A 20,265-nucleotide genomic window follows, 5' to 3' on the forward strand; every position below is an offset into this window, starting at 1 on the left:
GCCCAACAGGACTTGACTTCGGTGATCGGACGAGAACCGGTACGTTCCCTGTGGTGTGGTCGTAGACGAAAGAAACAACTCAAACCTTGCCCAATTGCTTGGACTCTCTTTTAAGTCTCTTAGAAGGAAGGCTTTAATTGCTGTTGTGATGAATTTCCAATTACGTCTCGGCTACTTAACCCAGAGATTCCAAAGCCAGCTAAGACTTCAAATCACAAAAGGGCGATTCTCCAATGGTCAGTCATCAAAGCCACATTCAAGAGATTGCCTCCAGTGTGCTGCTCAGTGTTGCAGTGCTGTAATCAAACAAGAAAATCTTCTAATATGCTGTCAACTTGCTGGAAAAATAATTCCAAAAAAAAAAAAGACAACATTTTGAAAACAGAGGGATCAATGATGTGGAGGCGTATGGAAATCTTCTCTGAAGAGTCCAGTCCCAAAATGGGTCCAAAAGTCTACAACACGGCGTATTCCCAGGTGGTCACCCAGCCAGGTACTGACGCCGCCCAACAGGACTTGACTTCGGTGATCGGACGAGAACCGGTACGTTCCCTGTGGTGTGGTCGTAGACGAAAGAAACAACTCAAACCTTGCCCAATTGCTTGGACTCTCTTTTAAGTCTCTTAGAAGGAAGGCCTTTAATTGCTGTTGTGATGAATTTCCAATTACGTCTCGGCTACTTAACCCAGAGATTCCAAAGCCAGCTAAGACTTCAAATCACAAAAGGGCGATTCTCCAATGGTCAGTCATCAAAGCCACATTCAAGAGATTGCCTCCAGTGTGCTGCTCAGTGTTGCAGTGCTGTAATCAAACAAGAAAATCTTCTAATATGCTGTCAACTTGCTGGAAAAATAATTCCAAAAAAAAAAAGACAACATTTTGAAAACAGAGGGATCAATGATGTGGAGGCGTATGGAAATCTTCTCTGAAGAGTCCAGTCCCAAAATGGGTCCAAAAGTCTACAACACGGCGTATTCCCAGGTGGTCACCCAGCCAGGTACTGACGCCGCCCAACAGGACTTGACTTCGGTGATCGGACGAGAACCGGTACGTTCCCTGTGGTGTGGTCGTAGACGAAAGAAACAACTCAAACCTTGCCCAATTGCTTGGACTCTCTTTTAAGTCTCTTAGAAGGAAGGCCTTTAATTGCTGTTGTGATGAATTTCCAATTACGTCTCGGCTACTTAACCCAGAGATTCCAAAGCCAGCTAAGACTTCAAATCACAAAAGGGCGATTCTCCAATGGTCAGTCATCAAAGCCACATTCAAGAGATTGCCTCCAGTGTGCTGCTCAGTGTTGCAGTGCTGTAATCAAACAAGAAAATCTTCTAATATGCTGTCAACTTGCTGGAAAAATAATTCCAAAAAAAAAAAGACAACATTTTGAAAACAGAGGGATCAATGATGTGGAGGCGTATGGAAATCTTCTCTGAAGAGTCCAGTCCCAAAATGGGTCCAAAAGTCTACAACACGGCGTATTCCCAGTGGTCACCCAGCCAGGTACTGACGCCGCCCAACAGGACTTGACTTCGGTGATCGGACGAGAACCGGTACGTTCCCTGTGGTGTGGTCGTAGACGAAAGAAACAACTCAAACCTTGCCCAATTGCTTGGACTCTCTTTTAAGTCTCTTAGAAGGAAGGCCTTTAATTGCTGTTGTGATGAATTTCCAATTACGTCTCGGCTACTTAACCCAGAGATTCCAAAGCCAGCTAAGACTTCAAATCACAAAAGGGCGATTCTCCAATGGTCAGTCATCAAAGCCACATTCAAGAGATTGCCTCCAGTGTGCTGCTCAGTGTTGCAGTGCTGTAATCAAACAAGAAAATCTTCTAATATGCTGTCAACTTGCTGGAAAAATAATTCCAAAAAAAAAAAGACAACATTTTGAAAACAGAGGGATCAATGATGTGGAGGCGTATGGAAATCTTCTCTGAAGAGTCCAGTCCCAAAATGGGTCCAAAAGTCTACAACACGGCGTATTCCCAGGTGGTCACCCAGCCAGGTACTGACGCCGCCCAACAGGACTTGACTTCGGTGATCGGACGAGAACCGGTACGTTCCCTGTGGTGTGGTCGTAGACGAAAGAAACAACTCAAACCTTGCCCAATTGCTTGGACTCTCTTTTAAGTCTCTTAGAAGGAAGGCCTTTAATTGCTGTTGTGATGAATTTCCAATTACGTCTCGGCTACTTAACCCAGAGATTCCAAAGCCAGCTAAGACTTCAAATCACAAAAGGGCGATTCTCCAATGGTCAGTCATCAAAGCCACATTCAAGAGATTGCCTCCAGTGTGCTGCTCAGTGTTGCAGTGCTGTAATCAAACAAGAAAATCTTCTAATATGCTGTCAACTTGCTGGAAAAATAATTCCAAAAAAAAAAAGACAACATTTTGAAAACAGAGGGATCAATGATGTGGAGGCGTATGGAAATCTTCTCTGAAGAGTCCAGTCCCAAAATGGGTCCAAAAGTCTACAACACGGCGTATTCCCAGGTGGTCACCCAGCCAGGTACTGACGCCGCCCAACAGGACTTGACTTCGGTGATCGGACGAGAACCGGTACGTTCCCTGTGGTGTGGTCGTAGACGAAAGAAACAACTCAAACCTTGCCCAATTGCTTGGACTCTCTTTTAAGTCTCTTAGAAGGAAGGCCTTTAATTGCTGTTGTGATGAATTTCCAATTACGTCTCGGCTACTTAACCCAGAGATTCCAAAGCCAGCTAAGACTTCAAATCACAAAAGGGCGATTCTCCAATGGTCAGTCATCAAAGCCACATTCAAGAGATTGCCTCCAGTGTGCTGCTCAGTGTTGCAGTGCTGTAATCAAACAAGAAAATCTTCTAATATGCTGTCAACTTGCTGGAAAAATAATTCCAAAAAAAAAAGACAACATTTTGAAAACAGAGGGATCAATGATGTGGAGGCGTATGGAAATCTTCTCTGAAGAGTCCAGTCCCAAAATGGGTCCAAAAGTCTACAACACGGCGTATTCCCAGGTGGTCACCCAGCCAGGTACTGACGCCGCCCAACAGGACTTGACTTCGGTGATCGGACGAGAACCGGTACGTTCCCTGTGGTGTGGTCGTAGACGAAAGAAACAACTCAAACCTTGCCCAATTGCTTGGACTCTCTTTTAAGTCTCTTAGAAGGAAGGCCTTTAATTGCTGTTGTGATGAATTTCCAATTACGTCTCGGCTACTTAACCCAGAGATTCCAAAGCCAGCTAAGACTTCAAATCACAAAAGGGCGATTCTCCAATGGTCAGTCATCAAAGCCACATTCAAGAGATTGCCTCCAGTGTGCTGCTCAGTGTTGCAGTGCTGTAATCAAACAAGAAAATCTTCTAATATGCTGTCAACTTGCTGGAAAAATAATTCCAAAAAAAAAAGACAACATTTTGAAAACAGAGGGATCAATGATGTGGAGGCGTATGGAAATCTTCTCTGAAGAGTCCAGTCCCAAAATGGGTCCAAAAGTCTACAACACGGCGTATTCCCAGGTGGTCACCCAGCCAGGTACTGACGCCGCCCAACAGGACTTGACTTCGGTGATCGGACGAGAACCGGTACGTTCCCTGTGGTGTGGTCGTAGACGAAAGAAACAACTCAAACCTTGCCCAATTGCTTGGACTCTCTTTTAAGTCTCTTAGAAGGAAGGCCTTTAATTGCTGTTGTGATGAATTTCCAATTACGTCTCGGCTACTTAACCCAGAGATTCCAAAGCCAGCTAAGACTTCAAATCACAAAAGGGCGATTCTCCAATGGTCAGTCATCAAAGCCACATTCAAGAGATTGCCTCCAGTGTGCTGCTCAGTGTTGCAGTGCTGTAATCAAACAAGAAAATCTTCTAATATGCTGTCAACTTGCTGGAAAAATAATTCCAAAAAAAAAAAGACAACATTTTGAAAACAGAGGGATCAATGATGTGGAGGCGTATGGAAATCTTCTCTGAAGAGTCCAGTCCCAAAATGGGTCCAAAAGTCTACAACACGGCGTATTCCCAGGTGGTCACCCAGCCAGGTACTGACGCCGCCCAACAGGACTTGACTTCGGTGATCGGACGAGAACCGGTACGTTCCCTGTGGTGTGGTCGTAGACGAAAGAAACAACTCAAACCTTGCCCAATTGCTTGGACTCTCTTTTAAGTCTCTTAGAAGGAAGGCCTTTAATTGCTGTTGTGATGAATTTCCAATTACGTCTCGGCTACTTAACCCAGAGATTCCAAAGCCAGCTAAGACTTCAAATCACAAAAGGGCGATTCTCCAATGGTCAGTCATCAAAGCCACATTCAAGAGATTGCCTCCAGTGTGCTGCTCAGTGTTGCAGTGCTGTAATCAAACAAGAAAATCTTCTAATATGCTGTCAACTTGCTGGAAAAATAATTCCAAAAAAAAAAAGACAACATTTTGAAAACAGAGGGATCAATGATGTGGAGGCGTATGGAAATCTTCTCTGAAGAGTCCAGTCCCAAAATGGGTCCAAAAGTCTACAACACGGCGTATTCCCAGGTGGTCACCCAGCCAGGTACTGACGCCGCCCAACAGGACTTGACTTCGGTGATCGGACGAGAACCGGTACGTTCCCTGTGGTGTGGTCGTAGACGAAAGAAACAACTCAAACCTTGCCCAATTGCTTGGACTCTCTTTTAAGTCTCTTAGAAGGAAGGCCTTTAATTGCTGTTGTGATGAATTTCCAATTACGTCTCGGCTACTTAACCCAGAGATTCCAAAGCCAGCTAAGACTTCAAATCACAAAAGGGCGATTCTCCAATGGTCAGTCATCAAAGCCACATTCAAGAGATTGCCTCCAGTGTGCTGCTCAGTGTTGCAGTGCTGTAATCAAACAAGAAAATCTTCTAATATGCTGTCAACTTGCTGGAAAAATAATTCCAAAAAAAAAAAGACAACATTTTGAAAACAGAGGGATCAATGATGTGGAGGCGTATGGAAATCTTCTCTGAAGAGTCCAGTCCCAAAATGGGTCCAAAAGTCTACAACACGGCGTATTCCCAGGTGGTCACCCAGCCAGGTACTGACGCCGCCCAACAGGACTTGACTTCGGTGATCGGACGAGAACCGGTACGTTCCCTGTGGTGTGGTCGTAGACGAAAGAAACAACTCAAACCTTGCCCAATTGCTTGGACTCTCTTTTAAGTCTCTTAGAAGGAAGGCCTTTAATTGCTGTTGTGATGAATTTCCAATTACGTCTCGGCTACTTAACCCAGAGATTCCAAAGCCAGCTAAGACTTCAAATCACAAAAGGGCGATTCTCCAATGGTCAGTCATCAAAGCCACATTCAAGAGATTGCCTCCAGTGTGCTGCTCAGTGTTGCAGTGCTGTAATCAAACAAGAAAATCTTCTAATATGCTGTCAACTTGCTGGAAAAATAATTCCAAAAAAAAAAGACAACATTTTGAAAACAGAGGGATCAATGATGTGGAGGCGTATGGAAATCTTCTCTGAAGAGTCCAGTCCCAAAATGGGTCCAAAAGTCTACAACACGGCGTATTCCCAGGTGGTCACCCAGCCAGGTACTGACGCCGCCCAACAGGACTTGACTTCGGTGATCGGACGAGAACCGGTACGTTCCCTGTGGTGTGGTCGTAGACGAAAGAAACAACTCAAACCTTGCCCAATTGCTTGGACTCTCTTTTAAGTCTCTTAGAAGGAAGGCCTTTAATTGCTGTTGTGATGAATTTCCAATTACGTCTCGGCTACTTAACCCAGAGATTCCAAAGCCAGCTAAGACTTCAAATCACAAAAGGGCGATTCTCCAATGGTCAGTCATCAAAGCCACATTCAAGAGATTGCCTCCAGTGTGCTGCTCAGTGTTGCAGTGCTGTAATCAAACAAGAAAATCTTCTAATATGCTGTCAACTTGCTGGAAAAATAATTCCAAAAAAAAAAAGACAACATTTTGAAAACAGAGGGATCAATGATGTGGAGGCGTATGGAAATCTTCTCTGAAGAGTCCAGTCCCAAAATGGGTCCAAAAGTCTACAACACGGCGTATTCCCAGGTGGTCACCCAGCCAGGTACTGACGCCGCCCAACAGGACTTGACTTCGGTGATCGGACGAGAACCGGTACGTTCCCTGTGGTGTGGTCGTAGACGAAAGAAACAACTCAAACCTTGCCCAATTGCTTGGACTCTCTTTTAAGTCTCTTAGAAGGAAGGCCTTTAATTGCTGTTGTGATGAATTTCCAATTACGTCTCGGCTACTTAACCCAGAGATTCCAAAGCCAGCTAAGACTTCAAATCACAAAAGGGCGATTCTCCAATGGTCAGTCATCAAAGCCACATTCAAGAGATTGCCTCCAGTGTGCTGCTCAGTGTTGCAGTGCTGTAATCAAACAAGAAAATCTTCTAATATGCTGTCAACTTGCTGGAAAAATAATTCCAAAAAAAAAAAGACAACATTTTGAAAACAGAGGGATCAATGATGTGGAGGCGTATGGAAATCTTCTCTGAAGAGTCCAGTCCCAAAATGGGTCCAAAAGTCTACAACACGGCGTATTCCCAGGTGGTCACCCAGCCAGGTACTGACGCCGCCCAACAGGACTTGACTTCGGTGATCGGACGAGAACCGGTACGTTCCCTGTGGTGTGGTCGTAGACGAAAGAAACAACTCAAACCTTGCCCAATTGCTTGGACTCTCTTTTAAGTCTCTTAGAAGGAAGGCCTTTAATTGCTGTTGTGATGAATTTCCAATTACGTCTCGGCTACTTAACCCAGAGATTCCAAAGCCAGCTAAGACTTCAAATCACAAAAGGGCGATTCTCCAATGGTCAGTCATCAAAGCCACATTCAAGAGATTGCCTCCAGTGTGCTGCTCAGTGTTGCAGTGCTGTAATCAAACAAGAAAATCTTCTAATATGCTGTCAACTTGCTGGAAAAATAATTCCAAAAAAAAAAAGACAACATTTTGAAAACAGAGGGATCAATGATGTGGAGGCGTATGGAAATCTTCTCTGAAGAGTCCAGTCCCAAAATGGGTCCAAAAGTCTACAACACGGCGTATTCCCAGGTGGTCACCCAGCCAGGTACTGACGCCGCCCAACAGGACTTGACTTCGGTGATCGGACGAGAACCGGTACGTTCCCTGTGGTGTGGTCGTAGACGAAAGAAACAACTCAAACCTTGCCCAATTGCTTGGACTCTCTTTTAAGTCTCTTAGAAGGAAGGCCTTTAATTGCTGTTGTGATGAATTTCCAATTACGTCTCGGCTACTTAACCCAGAGATTCCAAAGCCAGCTAAGACTTCAAATCACAAAAGGGCGATTCTCCAATGGTCAGTCATCAAAGCCACATTCAAGAGATTGCCTCCAGTGTGCTGCTCAGTGTTGCAGTGCTGTAATCAAACAAGAAAATCTTCTAATATGCTGTCAACTTGCTGGAAAAATAATTCCAAAAAAAAAAAGACAACATTTTGAAAACAGAGGGATCAATGATGTGGAGGCGTATGGAAATCTTCTCTGAAGAGTCCAGTCCCAAAATGGGTCCAAAAGTCTACAACACGGCGTATTCCCAGGTGGTCACCCAGCCAGGTACTGACGCCGCCCAACAGGACTTGACTTCGGTGATCGGACGAGAACCGGTACGTTCCCTGTGGTGTGGTCGTAGACGAAAGAAACAACTCAAACCTTGCCCAATTGCTTGGACTCTCTTTTAAGTCTCTTAGAAGGAAGGCCTTTAATTGCTGTTGTGATGAATTTCCAATTACGTCTCGGCTACTTAACCCAGAGATTCCAAAGCCAGCTAAGACTTCAAATCACAAAAGGGCGATTCTCCAATGGTCAGTCATCAAAGCCACATTCAAGAGATTGCCTCCAGTGTGCTGCTCAGTGTTGCAGTGCTGTAATCAAACAAGAAAATCTTCTAATATGCTGTCAACTTGCTGGAAAAATAATTCCAAAAAAAAAAAGACAACATTTTGAAAACAGAGGGATCAATGATGTGGAGGCGTATGGAAATCTTCTCTGAAGAGTCCAGTCCCAAAATGGGTCCAAAAGTCTACAACACGGCGTATTCCCAGGTGGTCACCCAGCCAGGTACTGACGCCGCCCAACAGGACTTGACTTCGGTGATCGGACGAGAACCGGTACGTTCCCTGTGGTGTGGTCGTAGACGAAAGAAACAACTCAAACCTTGCCCAATTGCTTGGACTCTCTTTTAAGTCTCTTAGAAGGAAGGCCTTTAATTGCTGTTGTGATGAATTTCCAATTACGTCTCGGCTACTTAACCCAGAGATTCCAAAGCCAGCTAAGACTTCAAATCACAAAAGGGCGATTCTCCAATGGTCAGTCATCAAAGCCACATTCAAGAGATTGCCTCCAGTGTGCTGCTCAGTGTTGCAGTGCTGTAATCAAACAAGAAAATCTTCTAATATGCTGTCAACTTGCTGGAAAAATAATTCCAAAAAAAAAAAGACAACATTTTGAAAACAGAGGGATCAATGATGTGGAGGCGTATGGAAATCTTCTCTGAAGAGTCCAGTCCCAAAATGGGTCCAAAAGTCTACAACACGGCGTATTCCCAGGTGGTCACCCAGCCAGGTACTGACGCCGCCCAACAGGACTTGACTTCGGTGATCGGACGAGAACCGGTACGTTCCCTGTGGTGTGGTCGTAGACGAAAGAAACAACTCAAACCTTGCCCAATTGCTTGGACTCTCTTTTAAGTCTCTTAGAAGGAAGGCCTTTAATTGCTGTTGTGATGAATTTCCAATTACGTCTCGGCTACTTAACCCAGAGATTCCAAAGCCAGCTAAGACTTCAAATCACAAAAGGGCGATTCTCCAATGGTCAGTCATCAAAGCCACATTCAAGAGATTGCCTCCAGTGTGCTGCTCAGTGTTGCAGTGCTGTAATCAAACAAGAAAATCTTCTAATATGCTGTCAACTTGCTGGAAAAATAATTCCAAAAAAAAAAAGACAACATTTTGAAAACAGAGGGATCAATGATGTGGAGGCGTATGGAAATCTTCTCTGAAGAGTCCAGTCCCAAAATGGGTCCAAAAGTCTACAACACGGCGTATTCCCAGGTGGTCACCCAGCCAGGTACTGACGCCGCCCAACAGGACTTGACTTCGGTGATCGGACGAGAACCGGTACGTTCCCTGTGGTGTGGTCGTAGACGAAAGAAACAACTCAAACCTTGCCCAATTGCTTGGACTCTCTTTTAAGTCTCTTAGAAGGAAGGCCTTTAATTGCTGTTGTGATGAATTTCCAATTACGTCTCGGCTACTTAACCCAGAGATTCCAAAGCCAGCTAAGACTTCAAATCACAAAAGGGCGATTCTCCAATGGTCAGTCATCAAAGCCACATTCAAGAGATTGCCTCCAGTGTGCTGCTCAGTGTTGCAGTGCTGTAATCAAACAAGAAAATCTTCTAATATGCTGTCAACTTGCTGGAAAAATAATTCCAAAAAAAAAAAGACAACATTTTGAAAACAGAGGGATCAATGATGTGGAGGCGTATGGAAATCTTCTCTGAAGAGTCCAGTCCCAAAATGGGTCCAAAAGTCTACAACACGGCGTATTCCCAGGTGGTCACCCAGCCAGGTACTGACGCCGCCCAACAGGACTTGACTTCGGTGATCGGACGAGAACCGGTACGTTCCCTGTGGTGTGGTCGTAGACGAAAGAAACAACTCAAACCTTGCCCAATTGCTTGGACTCTCTTTTAAGTCTCTTAGAAGGAAGGCCTTTAATTGCTGTTGTGATGAATTTCCAATTACGTCTCGGCTACTTAACCCAGAGATTCCAAAGCCAGCTAAGACTTCAAATCACAAAAGGGCGATTCTCCAATGGTCAGTCATCAAAGCCACATTCAAGAGATTGCCTCCAGTGTGCTGCTCAGTGTTGCAGTGCTGTAATCAAACAAGAAAATCTTCTAATATGCTGTCAACTTGCTGGAAAAATAATTCCAAAAAAAAAAAGACAACATTTTGAAAACAGAGGGATCAATGATGTGGAGGCGTATGGAAATCTTCTCTGAAGAGTCCAGTCCCAAAATGGGTCCAAAAGTCTACAACACGGCGTATTCCCAGGTGGTCACCCAGCCAGGTACTGACGCCGCCCAACAGGACTTGACTTCGGTGATCGGACGAGAACCGGTACGTTCCCTGTGGTGTGGTCGTAGACGAAAGAAACAACTCAAACCTTGCCCAATTGCTTGGACTCTCTTTTAAGTCTCTTAGAAGGAAGGCCTTTAATTGCTGTTGTGATGAATTTCCAATTACGTCTCGGCTACTTAACCCAGAGATTCCAAAGCCAGCTAAGACTTCAAATCACAAAAGGGCGATTCTCCAATGGTCAGTCATCAAAGCCACATTCAAGAGATTGCCTCCAGTGTGCTGCTCAGTGTTGCAGTGCTGTAATCAAACAAGAAAATCTTCTAATATGCTGTCAACTTGCTGGAAAAATAATTCCAAAAAAAAAAAGACAACATTTTGAAAACAGAGGGATCAATGATGTGGAGGCGTATGGAAATCTTCTCTGAAGAGTCCAGTCCCAAAATGGGTCCAAAAGTCTACAACACGGCGTATTCCCAGGTGGTCACCCAGCCAGGTACTGACGCCGCCCAACAGGACTTGACTTCGGTGATCGGACGAGAACCGGTACGTTCCCTGTGGTGTGGTCGTAGACGAAAGAAACAACTCAAACCTTGCCCAATTGCTTGGACTCTCTTTTAAGTCTCTTAGAAGGAAGGCCTTTAATTGCTGTTGTGATGAATTTCCAATTACGTCTCGGCTACTTAACCCAGAGATTCCAAAGCCAGCTAAGACTTCAAATCACAAAAGGGCGATTCTCCAATGGTCAGTCATCAAAGCCACATTCAAGAGATTGCCTCCAGTGTGCTGCTCAGTGTTGCAGTGCTGTAATCAAACAAGAAAATCTTCTAATATGCTGTCAACTTGCTGGAAAAATAATTCCAAAAAAAAAAAGACAACATTTTGAAAACAGAGGGATCAATGATGTGGAGGCGTATGGAAATCTTCTCTGAAGAGTCCAGTCCCAAAATGGGTCCAAAAGTCTACAACACGGCGTATTCCCAGGTGGTCACCCAGCCAGGTACTGACGCCGCCCAACAGGACTTGACTTCGGTGATCGGACGAGAACCGGTACGTTCCCTGTGGTGTGGTCGTAGACGAAAGAAACAACTCAAACCTTGCCCAATTGCTTGGACTCTCTTTTAAGTCTCTTAGAAGGAAGGCCTTTAATTGCTGTTGTGATGAATTTCCAATTACGTCTCGGCTACTTAACCCAGAGATTCCAAAGCCAGCTAAGACTTCAAATCACAAAAGGGCGATTCTCCAATGGTCAGTCATCAAAGCCACATTCAAGAGATTGCCTCCAGTGTGCTGCTCAGTGTTGCAGTGCTGTAATCAAACAAGAAAATCTTCTAATATGCTGTCAACTTGCTGGAAAAATAATTCCAAAAAAAAAAAGACAACATTTTGAAAACAGAGGGATCAATGATGTGGAGGCGTATGGAAATCTTCTCTGAAGAGTCCAGTCCCAAAATGGGTCCAAAAGTCTACAACACGGCGTATTCCCAGGTGGTCACCCAGCCAGGTACTGACGCCGCCCAACAGGACTTGACTTCGGTGATCGGACGAGAACCGGTACGTTCCCTGTGGTGTGGTCGTAGACGAAAGAAACAACTCAAACCTTGCCCAATTGCTTGGACTCTCTTTTAAGTCTCTTAGAAGGAAGGCCTTTAATTGCTGTTGTGATGAATTTCCAATTACGTCTCAGGCTACTTAACCCAGAGATTCCAAAGCCAGCTAAGACTTCAAATCACAAAAGGGCGATTCTCCAATGGTCAGTCATCAAAGCCACATTCAAGAGATTGCCTCCAGTGTGCTGCTCAGTGTTGCAGTGCTGTAATCAAACAAGAAAATCTTCTAATATGCTGTCAACTTGCTGGAAAAATAATTCCAAAAAAAAAAAGACAACATTTTGAAAACAGAGGGATCAATGATGTGGAGGCGTATGGAAATCTTCTCTGAAGAGTCCAGTCCCAAAATGGGTCCAAAAGTCTACAACACGGCGTATTCCCAGGTGGTCACCCAGCCAGGTACTGACGCCGCCCAACAGGACTTGACTTCGGTGATCGGACGAGAACCGGTACGTTCCCTGTGGTGTGGTCGTAGACGAAAGAAACAACTCAAACCTTGCCCAATTGCTTGGACTCTCTTTTAAGTCTCTTAGAAGGAAGGCCTTTAATTGCTGTTGTGATGAATTTCCAATTACGTCTCGGCTACTTAACCCAGAGATTCCAAAGCCAGCTAAGACTTCAAATCACAAAAGGGCGATTCTCCAATGGTCAGTCATCAAAGCCACATTCAAGAGATTGCCTCCAGTGTGCTGCTCAGTGTTGCAGTGCTGTAATCAAACAAGAAAATCTTCTAATATGCTGTCAACTTGCTGGAAAAATAATTCCAAAAAAAAAAAGACAACATTTTGAAAACAGAGGGATCAATGATGTGGAGGCGTATGGAAATCTTCTCTGAAGAGTCCAGTCCCAAAATGGGTCCAAAAGTCTACAACACGGCGTATTCCCAGGTGGTCACCCAGCCAGGTACTGACGCCGCCCAACAGGACTTGACTTCGGTGATCGGACGAGAACCGGTACGTTCCCTGTGGTGTGGTCGTAGACGAAAGAAACAACTCAAACCTTGCCCAATTGCTTGGACTCTCTTTTAAGTCTCTTAGAAGGAAGGCCTTTAATTGCTGTTGTGATGAATTTCCAATTACGTCTCGGCTACTTAACCCAGAGATTCCAAAGCCAGCTAAGACTTCAAATCACAAAAGGGCGATTCTCCAATGGTCAGTCATCAAAGCCACATTCAAGAGATTGCCTCCAGTGTGCTGCTCAGTGTTGCAGTGCTGTAATCAAACAAGAAAATCTTCTAATATGCTGTCAACTTGCTGGAAAAATAATTCCAAAAAAAAAAAGACAACATTTTGAAAACAGAGGGATCAATGATGTGGAGGCGTATGGAAATCTTCTCTGAAGAGTCCAGTCCCAAAATGGGTCCAAAAGTCTACAACACGGCGTATTCCCAGGTGGTCACCCAGCCAGGTACTGACGCCGCCCAACAGGACTTGACTTCGGTGATCGGACGAGAACCGGTACGTTCCCTGTGGTGTGGTCGTAGACGAAAGAAACAACTCAAACCTTGCCCAATTGCTTGGACTCTCTTTTAAGTCTCTTAGAAGGAAGGCCTTTAATTGCTGTTGTGATGAATTTCCAATTACGTCTCGGCTACTTAACCCAGAGATTCCAAAGCCAGCTAAGACTTCAAATCACAAAAGGGCGATTCTCCAATGGTCAGTCATCAAAGCCACATTCAAGAGATTGCCTCCAGTGTGCTGCTCAGTGTTGCAGTGCTGTAATCAAACAAGAAAATCTTCTAATATGCTGTCAACTTGCTGGAAAAATAATTCCAAAAAAAAAAAGACAACATTTTGAAAACAGAGGGATCAATGATGTGGAGGCGTATGGAAATCTTCTCTGAAGAGTCCAGTCCCAAAATGGGTCCAAAAGTCTACAACACGGCGTATTCCCAGGTGGTCACCCAGCCAGGTACTGACGCCGCCCAACAGGACTTGACTTCGGTGATCGGACGAGAACCGGTACGTTCCCTGTGGTGTGGTCGTAGACGAAAGAAACAACTCAAACCTTGCCCAATTGCTTGGACTCTCTTTTAAGTCTCTTAGAAGGAAGGCCTTTAATTGCTGTTGTGATGAATTTCCAATTACGTCTCGGCTACTTAACCCAGAGATTCCAAAGCCAGCTAAGACTTCAAATCACAAAAGGGCGATTCTCCAATGGTCAGTCATCAAAGCCACATTCAAGAGATTGCCTCCAGTGTGCTGCTCAGTGTTGCAGTGCTGTAATCAAACAAGAAAATCTTCTAATATGCTGTCAACTTGCTGGAAAAATAATTCCAAAAAAAAAAAGACAACATTTTGAAAACAGAGGGATCAATGATGTGGAGGCGTATGGAAATCTTCTCTGAAGAGTCCAGTCCCAAAATGGGTCCAAAAGTCTACAACACGGCGTATTCCCAGGTGGTCACCCAGCCAGGTACTGACGCCGCCCAACAGGACTTGACTTCGGTGATCGGACGAGAACCGGTACGTTCCCTGTGGTGTGGTCGTAGACGAAAGAAACAACTCAAACCTTGCCCAATTGCTTGGACTCTCTTTTAAGTCTCTTAGAAGGAAGGCCTTTAATTGCTGTTGTGATGAATTTCCAATTACGTCTCGGCTACTTAACCCAGAGATTCCAAAGCCAGCTAAGACTTCAAATCACAAAAGGGCGATTCTCCAATGGTCAGTCATCAAAGCCACATTCAAGAGATTGCCTCCAGTGTGCTGCTCAGTGTTGCAGTGCTGTAATCAAACAAGAAAATCTTCTAATATGCTGTCAACTTGCTGGAAAAATAATTCCAAAAAAAAAAAGACAACATTTTGAAAACAGAGGGATCAATGATGTGGAGGCGTATGGAAATCTTCTCTGAAGAGTCCAGTCCCAAAATGGGTCCAAAAGTCTACAACACGGCGTATTCCCAGGTGGTCACCCAGCCAGGTACTGACGCCGCCCAACAGGACTTGACTTCGGTGATCGGACGAGAACCGGTACGTTCCCTGTGGTGTGGTCGTAGACGAAAGAAACAACTCAAACCTTGCCCAATTGCTTGGACTCTCTTTTAAGTCTCTTAGAAGGAAGGCCTTTAATTGCTGTTGTGATGAATTTCCAATTACGTCTCGGCTACTTAACCCAGAGATTCCAAAGCCAGCTAAGACTTCAAATCACAAAAGGGCGATTCTCCAATGGTCAGTCATCAAAGCCACATTCAAGAGATTGCCTCCAGTGTGCTGCTCAGTGTTGCAGTGCTGTAATCAAACAAGAAAATCTTCTAATATGCTGTCAACTTGCTGGAAAAATAATTCCAAAAAAAAAAAGACAACATTTTGAAAACAGAGGGATCAATGATGTGGAGGCGTATGGAAATCTTCTCTGAAGAGTCCAGTCCCAAAATGGGTCCAAAAGTCTACAACACGGCGTATTCCCAGGTGGTCACCCAGCCAGGTACTGACGCCGCCCAACAGGACTTGACTTCGGTGATCGGACGAGAACCGGTACGTTCCCTGTGGTGTGGTCGTAGACGAAAGAAACAACTCAAACCTTGCCCAATTGCTTGGACTCTCTTTTAAGTCTCTTAGAAGGAAGGCCTTTAATTGCTGTTGTGATGAATTTCCAATTACGTCTCGGCTACTTAACCCAGAGATTCCAAAGCCAGCTAAGACTTCAAATCACAAAAGGGCGATTCTCCAATGGTCAGTCATCAAAGCCACATTCAAGAGATTGCCTCCAGTGTGCTGCTCAGTGTTGCAGTGCTGTAATCAAACAAGAAAATCTTCTAATATGCTGTCAACTTGCTGGAAAAATAATTCCAAAAAAAAAAAGACAACATTTTGAAAACAGAGGGATCAATGATGTGGAGGCGTATGGAAATCTTCTCTGAAGAGTCCAGTCCCAAAATGGGTCCAAAAGTCTACAACACGGCGTATTCCCAGGTGGTCACCCAGCCAGGTACTGACGCCGCCCAACAGGACTTGACTTCGGTGATCGGACGAGAACCGGTACGTTCCCTGTGGTGTGGTCGTAGACGAAAGAAACAACTCAAACCTTGCCCAATTGCTTGGACTCTCTTTTAAGTCTCTTAGAAGGAAGGCCTTTAATTGCTGTTGTGATGAATTTCCAATTACGTCTCGGCTACTTAACCCAGAGATTCCAAAGCCAGCTAAGACTTCAAATCACAAAAGGGCGATTCTCCAATGGTCAGTCATCAAAGCCACATTCAAGAGATTGCCTCCAGTGTGCTGCTCAGTGTTGCAGTGCTGTAATCAAACAAGAAAATCTTCTAATATGCTGTCAACTTGCTGGAAAAATAATTCCAAAAAAAAAAAGACAACATTTTGAAAACAGAGGGATCAATGATGTGGAGGCGTATGGAAATCTTCTCTGAAGAGTCCAGTCCCAAAATGGGTCCAAAAGTCTACAACACGGCGTATTCCCAGGTGGTCACCCAGCCAGGTACTGACGCCGCCCAACAGGACTTGACTTCGGTGATCGGACGAGAACCGGTACGTTCCCTGTGGTGTGGTCGTAGACGAAAGAAACAACTCAAACCTTGCCCAATTGCTTGGACTCTCTTTTAAGTCTCTTAGAAGGAAGGCCTTTAATTGCTGTTGTGATGAATTTCCAATTACGTCTCGGCTACTTAACCCAGAGATTCCAAAGCCAGCTAAGACTTCAAATCACAAAAGGGCGATTCTCCAATGGTCAGTCATCAAAGCCACATTCAAGAGATTGCCTCCAGTGTGCTGCTCAGTGTTGCAGTGCTGTAATCAAACAAGAAAATCTTCTAATATGCTGTCAACTTGCTGGAAAAATAATTCCAAAAAAAAAAAGACAACATTTTGAAAACAGAGGGATCAATGATGTGGAGGCGTATGGAAATCTTCTCTGAAGAGTCCAGTCCCAAAATGGGTCCAAAAGTCTACAACACGGCGTATTCCCAGGTGGTCACCCAGCCAGGTACTGACGCCGCCCAACAGGACTTGACTTCGGTGATCGGACGAGAACCGGTACGTTCCCTGTGGTGTGGTCGTAGACGAAAGAAACAACTCAAACCTTGCCCAATTGCTTGGACTCTCTTTTAAGTCTCTTAGAAGGAAGGCCTTTAATTGCTGTTGTGATGAATTTCCTTACGTCTCGGCTACTTAACCCAGAGATTCCAAAGCCAGCTAAGACTTCAAATCACAAAAGGGCGATTCTCCAATGGTCAGTCATCAAAGCCACATTCAAGAGATTGCCTCCAGTGTGCTGCTCAGTGTTGCAGTGCTGTAATCAAACAAGAAAATCTTCTAATATGCTGTCAACTTGCTGGAAAAATAATTCAAAAAAAAAAAAGACAACATTTTGAAAACAGAGGGATCAATGATGTGGAGGCGTATGGAAATCTTCTCTGAAGAGTCCAGTCCCAAAATGGGTCCAAAAGTCTACAACACGGCGTATTCCCAGGTGGTCACCCAGCCAGGTACTGACGCCGCCCAACAGGACTTGACTTCGGTGATCGGACGAGAACCGGTACGTTCCCTGTGGTGTGGTCGTAGACGAAAGAAACAACTCAAACCTTGCCCAATTGCTTGGACTCTCTTTTAAAGTCTCTTAGAAGGAAGGCCTTTAATTGCTGTTGTGATGAATTTCCAATTACGTCTCGGCTACTTAACCCAGAGATTCCAAAGCCAGCTAAGACTTCAAATCACAAAAGGGCGATTCTCCAATGGTCAGTCATCAAAGCCACATTCAAGAGATTGCCTCCAGTGTGCTGCTCAGTGTTGCAGTGCTGTAATCAAACAAGAAAATCTTCTAATATGCTGTCAACTTGCTGGAAAAATAATTCAAAAAAAAAAAAGACAACATTTTTGAAAACAGAGGGATCAATGATGTGGAGGCGTATGGAAATCTTCTCTGAAGAGTCCAGTCCCAAAATGGGTCCAAAAGTCTACAACACGGCGTATTCCCAGGTGGTCACCCAGCCAGGTACTGACGCCGCCCAACAGGACTTGACTTCGGTGATCGGACGAGAACCGGTACGTTCCCTGTGGTGTGGTCGTAGACGAAAGAAACAACTCAAACCTTGCCCAATTGCTTGGACTCTCTTTTAAGTCTCTTAGAAGGAAGGCCTTTAATTGCTGTTGTGATGAATTTCCAATTACGTCTCGGCTACTTAACCCAGAGATTCCAAAGCCAGCTAAGACTTCAAATCACAAAAGGGCGATTCTCCAATGGTCAGTCATCAAAGCCACATTCAAGAGATTGCCTCCAGTGTGCTGCTCAGTGTTGCAGTGCTGTAATCAAACAAGAAAATCTTCTAATATGCTGTCAACTTGCTGGAAAAATAATTCAAAAAAAAAAAAGACAACATTTTGAAAACAGAGGGATCAATGATGTGGAGGCGTATGGAAATCTTCTCTGAAGAGTCCAGTCCCAAAATGGGTCCAAAAGTCTACAACACGGCGTATTCCCAGGTGGTCACCCAGCCAGGTACTGACGCCGCCCAACAGGACTTGACTTCGGTGATCGGACGAGAACCGGTACGTTCCCTGTGGTGTGGTCGTAGACGAAAGAAACAACTCAAACCTTGCCCAATTGCTTGGACTCTCTTTTAAGTCTCTTAGAAGGAAGGCCTTTAATTGCTGTTGTGATGAATTTCCAATTACGTCTCGGCTACTTAACCCAGAGATTCCAAAGCCAGCTAAGACTTCAAATCACAAAAGGGCGATTCTCCAATGGTCAGTCATCAAAGCCACATTCAAGAGATTGCCTCCAGTGTGCTGCTCAGTGTTGCAGTGCTGTAATCAAACAAGAAAATCTTCTAATATGCTGTCAACTTGCTGGAAAAATAATTCAAAAAAAAAAAAGACAACATTTTGAAAACAGAGGGATCAATGATGTGGAGGCGTATGGAAATCTTCTCTGAAGAGTCCAGTCCCAAAATGGGTCCAAAAGTCTACAACACGGCGTATTCCCAGGTGGTCACCCAGCCAGGTACTGACGCCGCCCAACAGGACTTGACTTCGGTGATCGGACGAGAACCGGTACGTTCCCTGTGGTGTGGTCGTAGACGAAAGAAACAACTCAAACCTTGCCCAATTGCTTGGACTCTCTTTTAAGTCTCTTAGAAGGAAGGCCTTTAATTGCTGTTGTGATGAATTTCCAATTACGTCTCGGCTACTTAACCCAGAGATTCCAAAGCCAGCTAAGACTTCAAATCACAAAAGGGCGATTCTCCAATGGTCAGTCATCAAAGCCACATTCAAGAGATTGCCTCCAGTGTGCTGCTCAGTGTTGCAGTGCTGTAATCAAACAAGAAAATCTTCCTAATATGCTGTCAACTTGCTGGAAAAATAATTCAAAAAAAAAAAAGACAACATTTTGAAAACAGAGGGATCAATGATGTGGAGGCGTATGGAAATCTTCTCTGAAGAGTCCAGTCCCAAAATGGGTCCAAAAGTCTACAACACGGCGTATTCCCAGGTGGTCACCCAGCCAGGTACTGACGCCGCCCAACAGGACTTGACTTCGGTGATCGGACGAGAACCGGTACGTTCCCTGTGGTGTGGTCGTAGACGAAAGAAACAACTCAAACCTTGCCCAATTGCTTGGACTCTCTTTTAAGTCTCTTAGAAGGAAGGCCTTTAATTGCTGTTGTGATGAATTTCCAATTACGTCTCGGCTACTTAACCCAGAGATTCCAAAGCCAGCTAAGACTTCAAATCACAAAAGGGCGATTCTCCAATGGTCAGTCATCAAAGCCACATTCAAGAGATTGCCTCCAGTGTGCTGCTCAGTGTTGCAGTGCTGTAATCAAACAAGAAAATCTTCTAATATGCTGTCAACTTGCTGGAAAAATAATTCAAAAAAAAAAAAAGACAACATTTTGAAAACAGAGGGATCAATGATGTGGAGGCGTATGGAAATCTTCTCTGAAGAGTCCAGTCCCAAAATGGGTCCAAAAGTCTACAACACGGCGTATTCCCAGGTGGTCACCCAGCCAGGTACTGACGCCGCCCAACAGGACTTGACTTCGGTGATCGGACGAGAACCGGTACGTTCCCTGTGGTGTGGTCGTAGACGAAAGAAACAACTCAAACCTTGCCCAATTGCTTGGACTCTCTTTTAAGTCTCTTAGAAGGAAGGCCTTTAATTGCTGTTGTGATGAATTTCCAATTACGTCTCGGCTACTTAACCCAGAGATTCCAAAGCCAGCTAAGACTTCAAATCACAAAAGGGCGATTCTCCAATGGTCAGTCATCAAAGCCACATTCAAGAGATTGCCTCCAGTGTGCTGCTCAGTGTTGCAGTGCTGTAATCAAACAAGAAAATCTTCTAATATGCTGTCAACTTGCTGGAAAAATAATTCAAAAAAAAAAAAGACAACATTTTGAAAACAGAGGGATCAATGATGTGGAGGCGTATGGAAATCTTCTCTGAAGAGTCCAGTCCCAAAATGGGTCCAAAAGTCTACAACACGGCGTATTCCCAGGTGGTCACCCAGCCAGGTACTGACGCCGCCCAACAGGACTTGACTTCGGTGATCGGACGAGAACCGGTACGTTCCCTGTGGTGTGGTCGTAGACGAAAGAAACAACTCAAACCTTGCCCAATTGCTTGGACTC

The 20,265-nt window shown here is 44.6% G+C and overlaps 39 non-coding genes and 1 pseudogene across 39 annotated transcripts; all 40 read right to left on the bottom strand.

Annotated features, from left to right (window-relative positions):
* Positions 1-452: 452 nt before the first annotated feature.
* LOC145472760 (5S ribosomal RNA) lies at positions 453-571 on the bottom strand. Its single transcript, XR_014044033.1, has one exon. It is a non-coding gene; the product is annotated as a 5S ribosomal RNA (ribosomal RNA).
* A 385-nt stretch (positions 572-956) lies between these two features.
* LOC145472779 (5S ribosomal RNA) lies at positions 957-1,075 on the bottom strand. Its single transcript, XR_014044050.1, has one exon. It is a non-coding gene; the product is annotated as a 5S ribosomal RNA (ribosomal RNA).
* A 385-nt stretch (positions 1,076-1,460) lies between these two features.
* LOC145472768 (5S ribosomal RNA) lies at positions 1,461-1,578 on the bottom strand (annotated as a pseudogene).
* Positions 1,579-1,963: 385 nt separating this feature from the next.
* LOC145472790 (5S ribosomal RNA) lies at positions 1,964-2,082 on the bottom strand. The gene has a single exon (XR_014044061.1). It is a non-coding gene; the product is annotated as a 5S ribosomal RNA (ribosomal RNA).
* Positions 2,083-2,467: 385 nt separating this feature from the next.
* Positions 2,468-2,586, bottom strand: LOC145472803 (5S ribosomal RNA). Its single transcript, XR_014044072.1, has one exon. It is a non-coding gene; the product is annotated as a 5S ribosomal RNA (ribosomal RNA).
* Positions 2,587-2,970: 384 nt separating this feature from the next.
* LOC145472815 (5S ribosomal RNA) lies at positions 2,971-3,089 on the bottom strand. The gene has a single exon (XR_014044083.1). It is a non-coding gene; the product is annotated as a 5S ribosomal RNA (ribosomal RNA).
* A 384-nt stretch (positions 3,090-3,473) lies between these two features.
* LOC145472766 (5S ribosomal RNA) lies at positions 3,474-3,592 on the bottom strand. The gene has a single exon (XR_014044039.1). It is a non-coding gene; the product is annotated as a 5S ribosomal RNA (ribosomal RNA).
* A 385-nt stretch (positions 3,593-3,977) lies between these two features.
* Positions 3,978-4,096, bottom strand: LOC145472769 (5S ribosomal RNA). The gene has a single exon (XR_014044041.1). It is a non-coding gene; the product is annotated as a 5S ribosomal RNA (ribosomal RNA).
* Positions 4,097-4,481: 385 nt separating this feature from the next.
* LOC145472770 (5S ribosomal RNA) lies at positions 4,482-4,600 on the bottom strand. Its single transcript, XR_014044042.1, has one exon. It is a non-coding gene; the product is annotated as a 5S ribosomal RNA (ribosomal RNA).
* A 385-nt stretch (positions 4,601-4,985) lies between these two features.
* LOC145472771 (5S ribosomal RNA) lies at positions 4,986-5,104 on the bottom strand. The gene has a single exon (XR_014044043.1). It is a non-coding gene; the product is annotated as a 5S ribosomal RNA (ribosomal RNA).
* A 384-nt stretch (positions 5,105-5,488) lies between these two features.
* Positions 5,489-5,607, bottom strand: LOC145472772 (5S ribosomal RNA). The gene has a single exon (XR_014044044.1). It is a non-coding gene; the product is annotated as a 5S ribosomal RNA (ribosomal RNA).
* Positions 5,608-5,992: 385 nt separating this feature from the next.
* LOC145472773 (5S ribosomal RNA) lies at positions 5,993-6,111 on the bottom strand. The gene has a single exon (XR_014044045.1). It is a non-coding gene; the product is annotated as a 5S ribosomal RNA (ribosomal RNA).
* A 385-nt stretch (positions 6,112-6,496) lies between these two features.
* On the bottom strand, positions 6,497-6,615 carry LOC145472774 (5S ribosomal RNA). Its single transcript, XR_014044046.1, has one exon. It is a non-coding gene; the product is annotated as a 5S ribosomal RNA (ribosomal RNA).
* Positions 6,616-7,000: 385 nt separating this feature from the next.
* On the bottom strand, positions 7,001-7,119 carry LOC145472776 (5S ribosomal RNA). The gene has a single exon (XR_014044047.1). It is a non-coding gene; the product is annotated as a 5S ribosomal RNA (ribosomal RNA).
* A 385-nt stretch (positions 7,120-7,504) lies between these two features.
* LOC145472777 (5S ribosomal RNA) lies at positions 7,505-7,623 on the bottom strand. The gene has a single exon (XR_014044048.1). It is a non-coding gene; the product is annotated as a 5S ribosomal RNA (ribosomal RNA).
* A 385-nt stretch (positions 7,624-8,008) lies between these two features.
* Positions 8,009-8,127, bottom strand: LOC145472778 (5S ribosomal RNA). Its single transcript, XR_014044049.1, has one exon. It is a non-coding gene; the product is annotated as a 5S ribosomal RNA (ribosomal RNA).
* Positions 8,128-8,512: 385 nt separating this feature from the next.
* On the bottom strand, positions 8,513-8,631 carry LOC145472780 (5S ribosomal RNA). Its single transcript, XR_014044051.1, has one exon. It is a non-coding gene; the product is annotated as a 5S ribosomal RNA (ribosomal RNA).
* A 385-nt stretch (positions 8,632-9,016) lies between these two features.
* On the bottom strand, positions 9,017-9,135 carry LOC145472781 (5S ribosomal RNA). Its single transcript, XR_014044052.1, has one exon. It is a non-coding gene; the product is annotated as a 5S ribosomal RNA (ribosomal RNA).
* Positions 9,136-9,520: 385 nt separating this feature from the next.
* On the bottom strand, positions 9,521-9,639 carry LOC145472782 (5S ribosomal RNA). Its single transcript, XR_014044053.1, has one exon. It is a non-coding gene; the product is annotated as a 5S ribosomal RNA (ribosomal RNA).
* Positions 9,640-10,024: 385 nt separating this feature from the next.
* LOC145472783 (5S ribosomal RNA) lies at positions 10,025-10,143 on the bottom strand. Its single transcript, XR_014044054.1, has one exon. It is a non-coding gene; the product is annotated as a 5S ribosomal RNA (ribosomal RNA).
* Positions 10,144-10,528: 385 nt separating this feature from the next.
* On the bottom strand, positions 10,529-10,647 carry LOC145472784 (5S ribosomal RNA). Its single transcript, XR_014044055.1, has one exon. It is a non-coding gene; the product is annotated as a 5S ribosomal RNA (ribosomal RNA).
* A 385-nt stretch (positions 10,648-11,032) lies between these two features.
* On the bottom strand, positions 11,033-11,151 carry LOC145472785 (5S ribosomal RNA). The gene has a single exon (XR_014044056.1). It is a non-coding gene; the product is annotated as a 5S ribosomal RNA (ribosomal RNA).
* Positions 11,152-11,536: 385 nt separating this feature from the next.
* LOC145472786 (5S ribosomal RNA) lies at positions 11,537-11,655 on the bottom strand. The gene has a single exon (XR_014044057.1). It is a non-coding gene; the product is annotated as a 5S ribosomal RNA (ribosomal RNA).
* A 386-nt stretch (positions 11,656-12,041) lies between these two features.
* LOC145472787 (5S ribosomal RNA) lies at positions 12,042-12,160 on the bottom strand. Its single transcript, XR_014044058.1, has one exon. It is a non-coding gene; the product is annotated as a 5S ribosomal RNA (ribosomal RNA).
* A 385-nt stretch (positions 12,161-12,545) lies between these two features.
* LOC145472788 (5S ribosomal RNA) lies at positions 12,546-12,664 on the bottom strand. The gene has a single exon (XR_014044059.1). It is a non-coding gene; the product is annotated as a 5S ribosomal RNA (ribosomal RNA).
* Positions 12,665-13,049: 385 nt separating this feature from the next.
* On the bottom strand, positions 13,050-13,168 carry LOC145472789 (5S ribosomal RNA). The gene has a single exon (XR_014044060.1). It is a non-coding gene; the product is annotated as a 5S ribosomal RNA (ribosomal RNA).
* Positions 13,169-13,553: 385 nt separating this feature from the next.
* On the bottom strand, positions 13,554-13,672 carry LOC145472793 (5S ribosomal RNA). Its single transcript, XR_014044062.1, has one exon. It is a non-coding gene; the product is annotated as a 5S ribosomal RNA (ribosomal RNA).
* Positions 13,673-14,057: 385 nt separating this feature from the next.
* On the bottom strand, positions 14,058-14,176 carry LOC145472794 (5S ribosomal RNA). The gene has a single exon (XR_014044063.1). It is a non-coding gene; the product is annotated as a 5S ribosomal RNA (ribosomal RNA).
* Positions 14,177-14,561: 385 nt separating this feature from the next.
* Positions 14,562-14,680, bottom strand: LOC145472795 (5S ribosomal RNA). The gene has a single exon (XR_014044064.1). It is a non-coding gene; the product is annotated as a 5S ribosomal RNA (ribosomal RNA).
* A 385-nt stretch (positions 14,681-15,065) lies between these two features.
* On the bottom strand, positions 15,066-15,184 carry LOC145472796 (5S ribosomal RNA). The gene has a single exon (XR_014044065.1). It is a non-coding gene; the product is annotated as a 5S ribosomal RNA (ribosomal RNA).
* Positions 15,185-15,569: 385 nt separating this feature from the next.
* On the bottom strand, positions 15,570-15,688 carry LOC145472797 (5S ribosomal RNA). Its single transcript, XR_014044066.1, has one exon. It is a non-coding gene; the product is annotated as a 5S ribosomal RNA (ribosomal RNA).
* Positions 15,689-16,073: 385 nt separating this feature from the next.
* Positions 16,074-16,192, bottom strand: LOC145472798 (5S ribosomal RNA). The gene has a single exon (XR_014044067.1). It is a non-coding gene; the product is annotated as a 5S ribosomal RNA (ribosomal RNA).
* Positions 16,193-16,577: 385 nt separating this feature from the next.
* LOC145472799 (5S ribosomal RNA) lies at positions 16,578-16,696 on the bottom strand. Its single transcript, XR_014044068.1, has one exon. It is a non-coding gene; the product is annotated as a 5S ribosomal RNA (ribosomal RNA).
* Positions 16,697-17,079: 383 nt separating this feature from the next.
* Positions 17,080-17,198, bottom strand: LOC145472800 (5S ribosomal RNA). Its single transcript, XR_014044069.1, has one exon. It is a non-coding gene; the product is annotated as a 5S ribosomal RNA (ribosomal RNA).
* A 387-nt stretch (positions 17,199-17,585) lies between these two features.
* Positions 17,586-17,704, bottom strand: LOC145472801 (5S ribosomal RNA). Its single transcript, XR_014044070.1, has one exon. It is a non-coding gene; the product is annotated as a 5S ribosomal RNA (ribosomal RNA).
* A 385-nt stretch (positions 17,705-18,089) lies between these two features.
* LOC145472802 (5S ribosomal RNA) lies at positions 18,090-18,208 on the bottom strand. The gene has a single exon (XR_014044071.1). It is a non-coding gene; the product is annotated as a 5S ribosomal RNA (ribosomal RNA).
* Positions 18,209-18,593: 385 nt separating this feature from the next.
* Positions 18,594-18,712, bottom strand: LOC145472804 (5S ribosomal RNA). Its single transcript, XR_014044073.1, has one exon. It is a non-coding gene; the product is annotated as a 5S ribosomal RNA (ribosomal RNA).
* Positions 18,713-19,098: 386 nt separating this feature from the next.
* LOC145472805 (5S ribosomal RNA) lies at positions 19,099-19,217 on the bottom strand. Its single transcript, XR_014044074.1, has one exon. It is a non-coding gene; the product is annotated as a 5S ribosomal RNA (ribosomal RNA).
* A 386-nt stretch (positions 19,218-19,603) lies between these two features.
* Positions 19,604-19,722, bottom strand: LOC145472806 (5S ribosomal RNA). The gene has a single exon (XR_014044075.1). It is a non-coding gene; the product is annotated as a 5S ribosomal RNA (ribosomal RNA).
* Positions 19,723-20,107: 385 nt separating this feature from the next.
* LOC145472807 (5S ribosomal RNA) lies at positions 20,108-20,226 on the bottom strand. The gene has a single exon (XR_014044076.1). It is a non-coding gene; the product is annotated as a 5S ribosomal RNA (ribosomal RNA).
* Between the last annotated feature and the right edge of the window lie 39 nt (positions 20,227-20,265).

Source organism: Orbicella franksi, unplaced genomic scaffold (assembly GCF_964199315.1).
Source record: "Orbicella franksi unplaced genomic scaffold, jaOrbFran1.1 SCAFFOLD_318, whole genome shotgun sequence".
Lineage (NCBI taxonomy): Eukaryota > Metazoa > Cnidaria > Anthozoa > Scleractinia > Merulinidae > Orbicella > Orbicella franksi.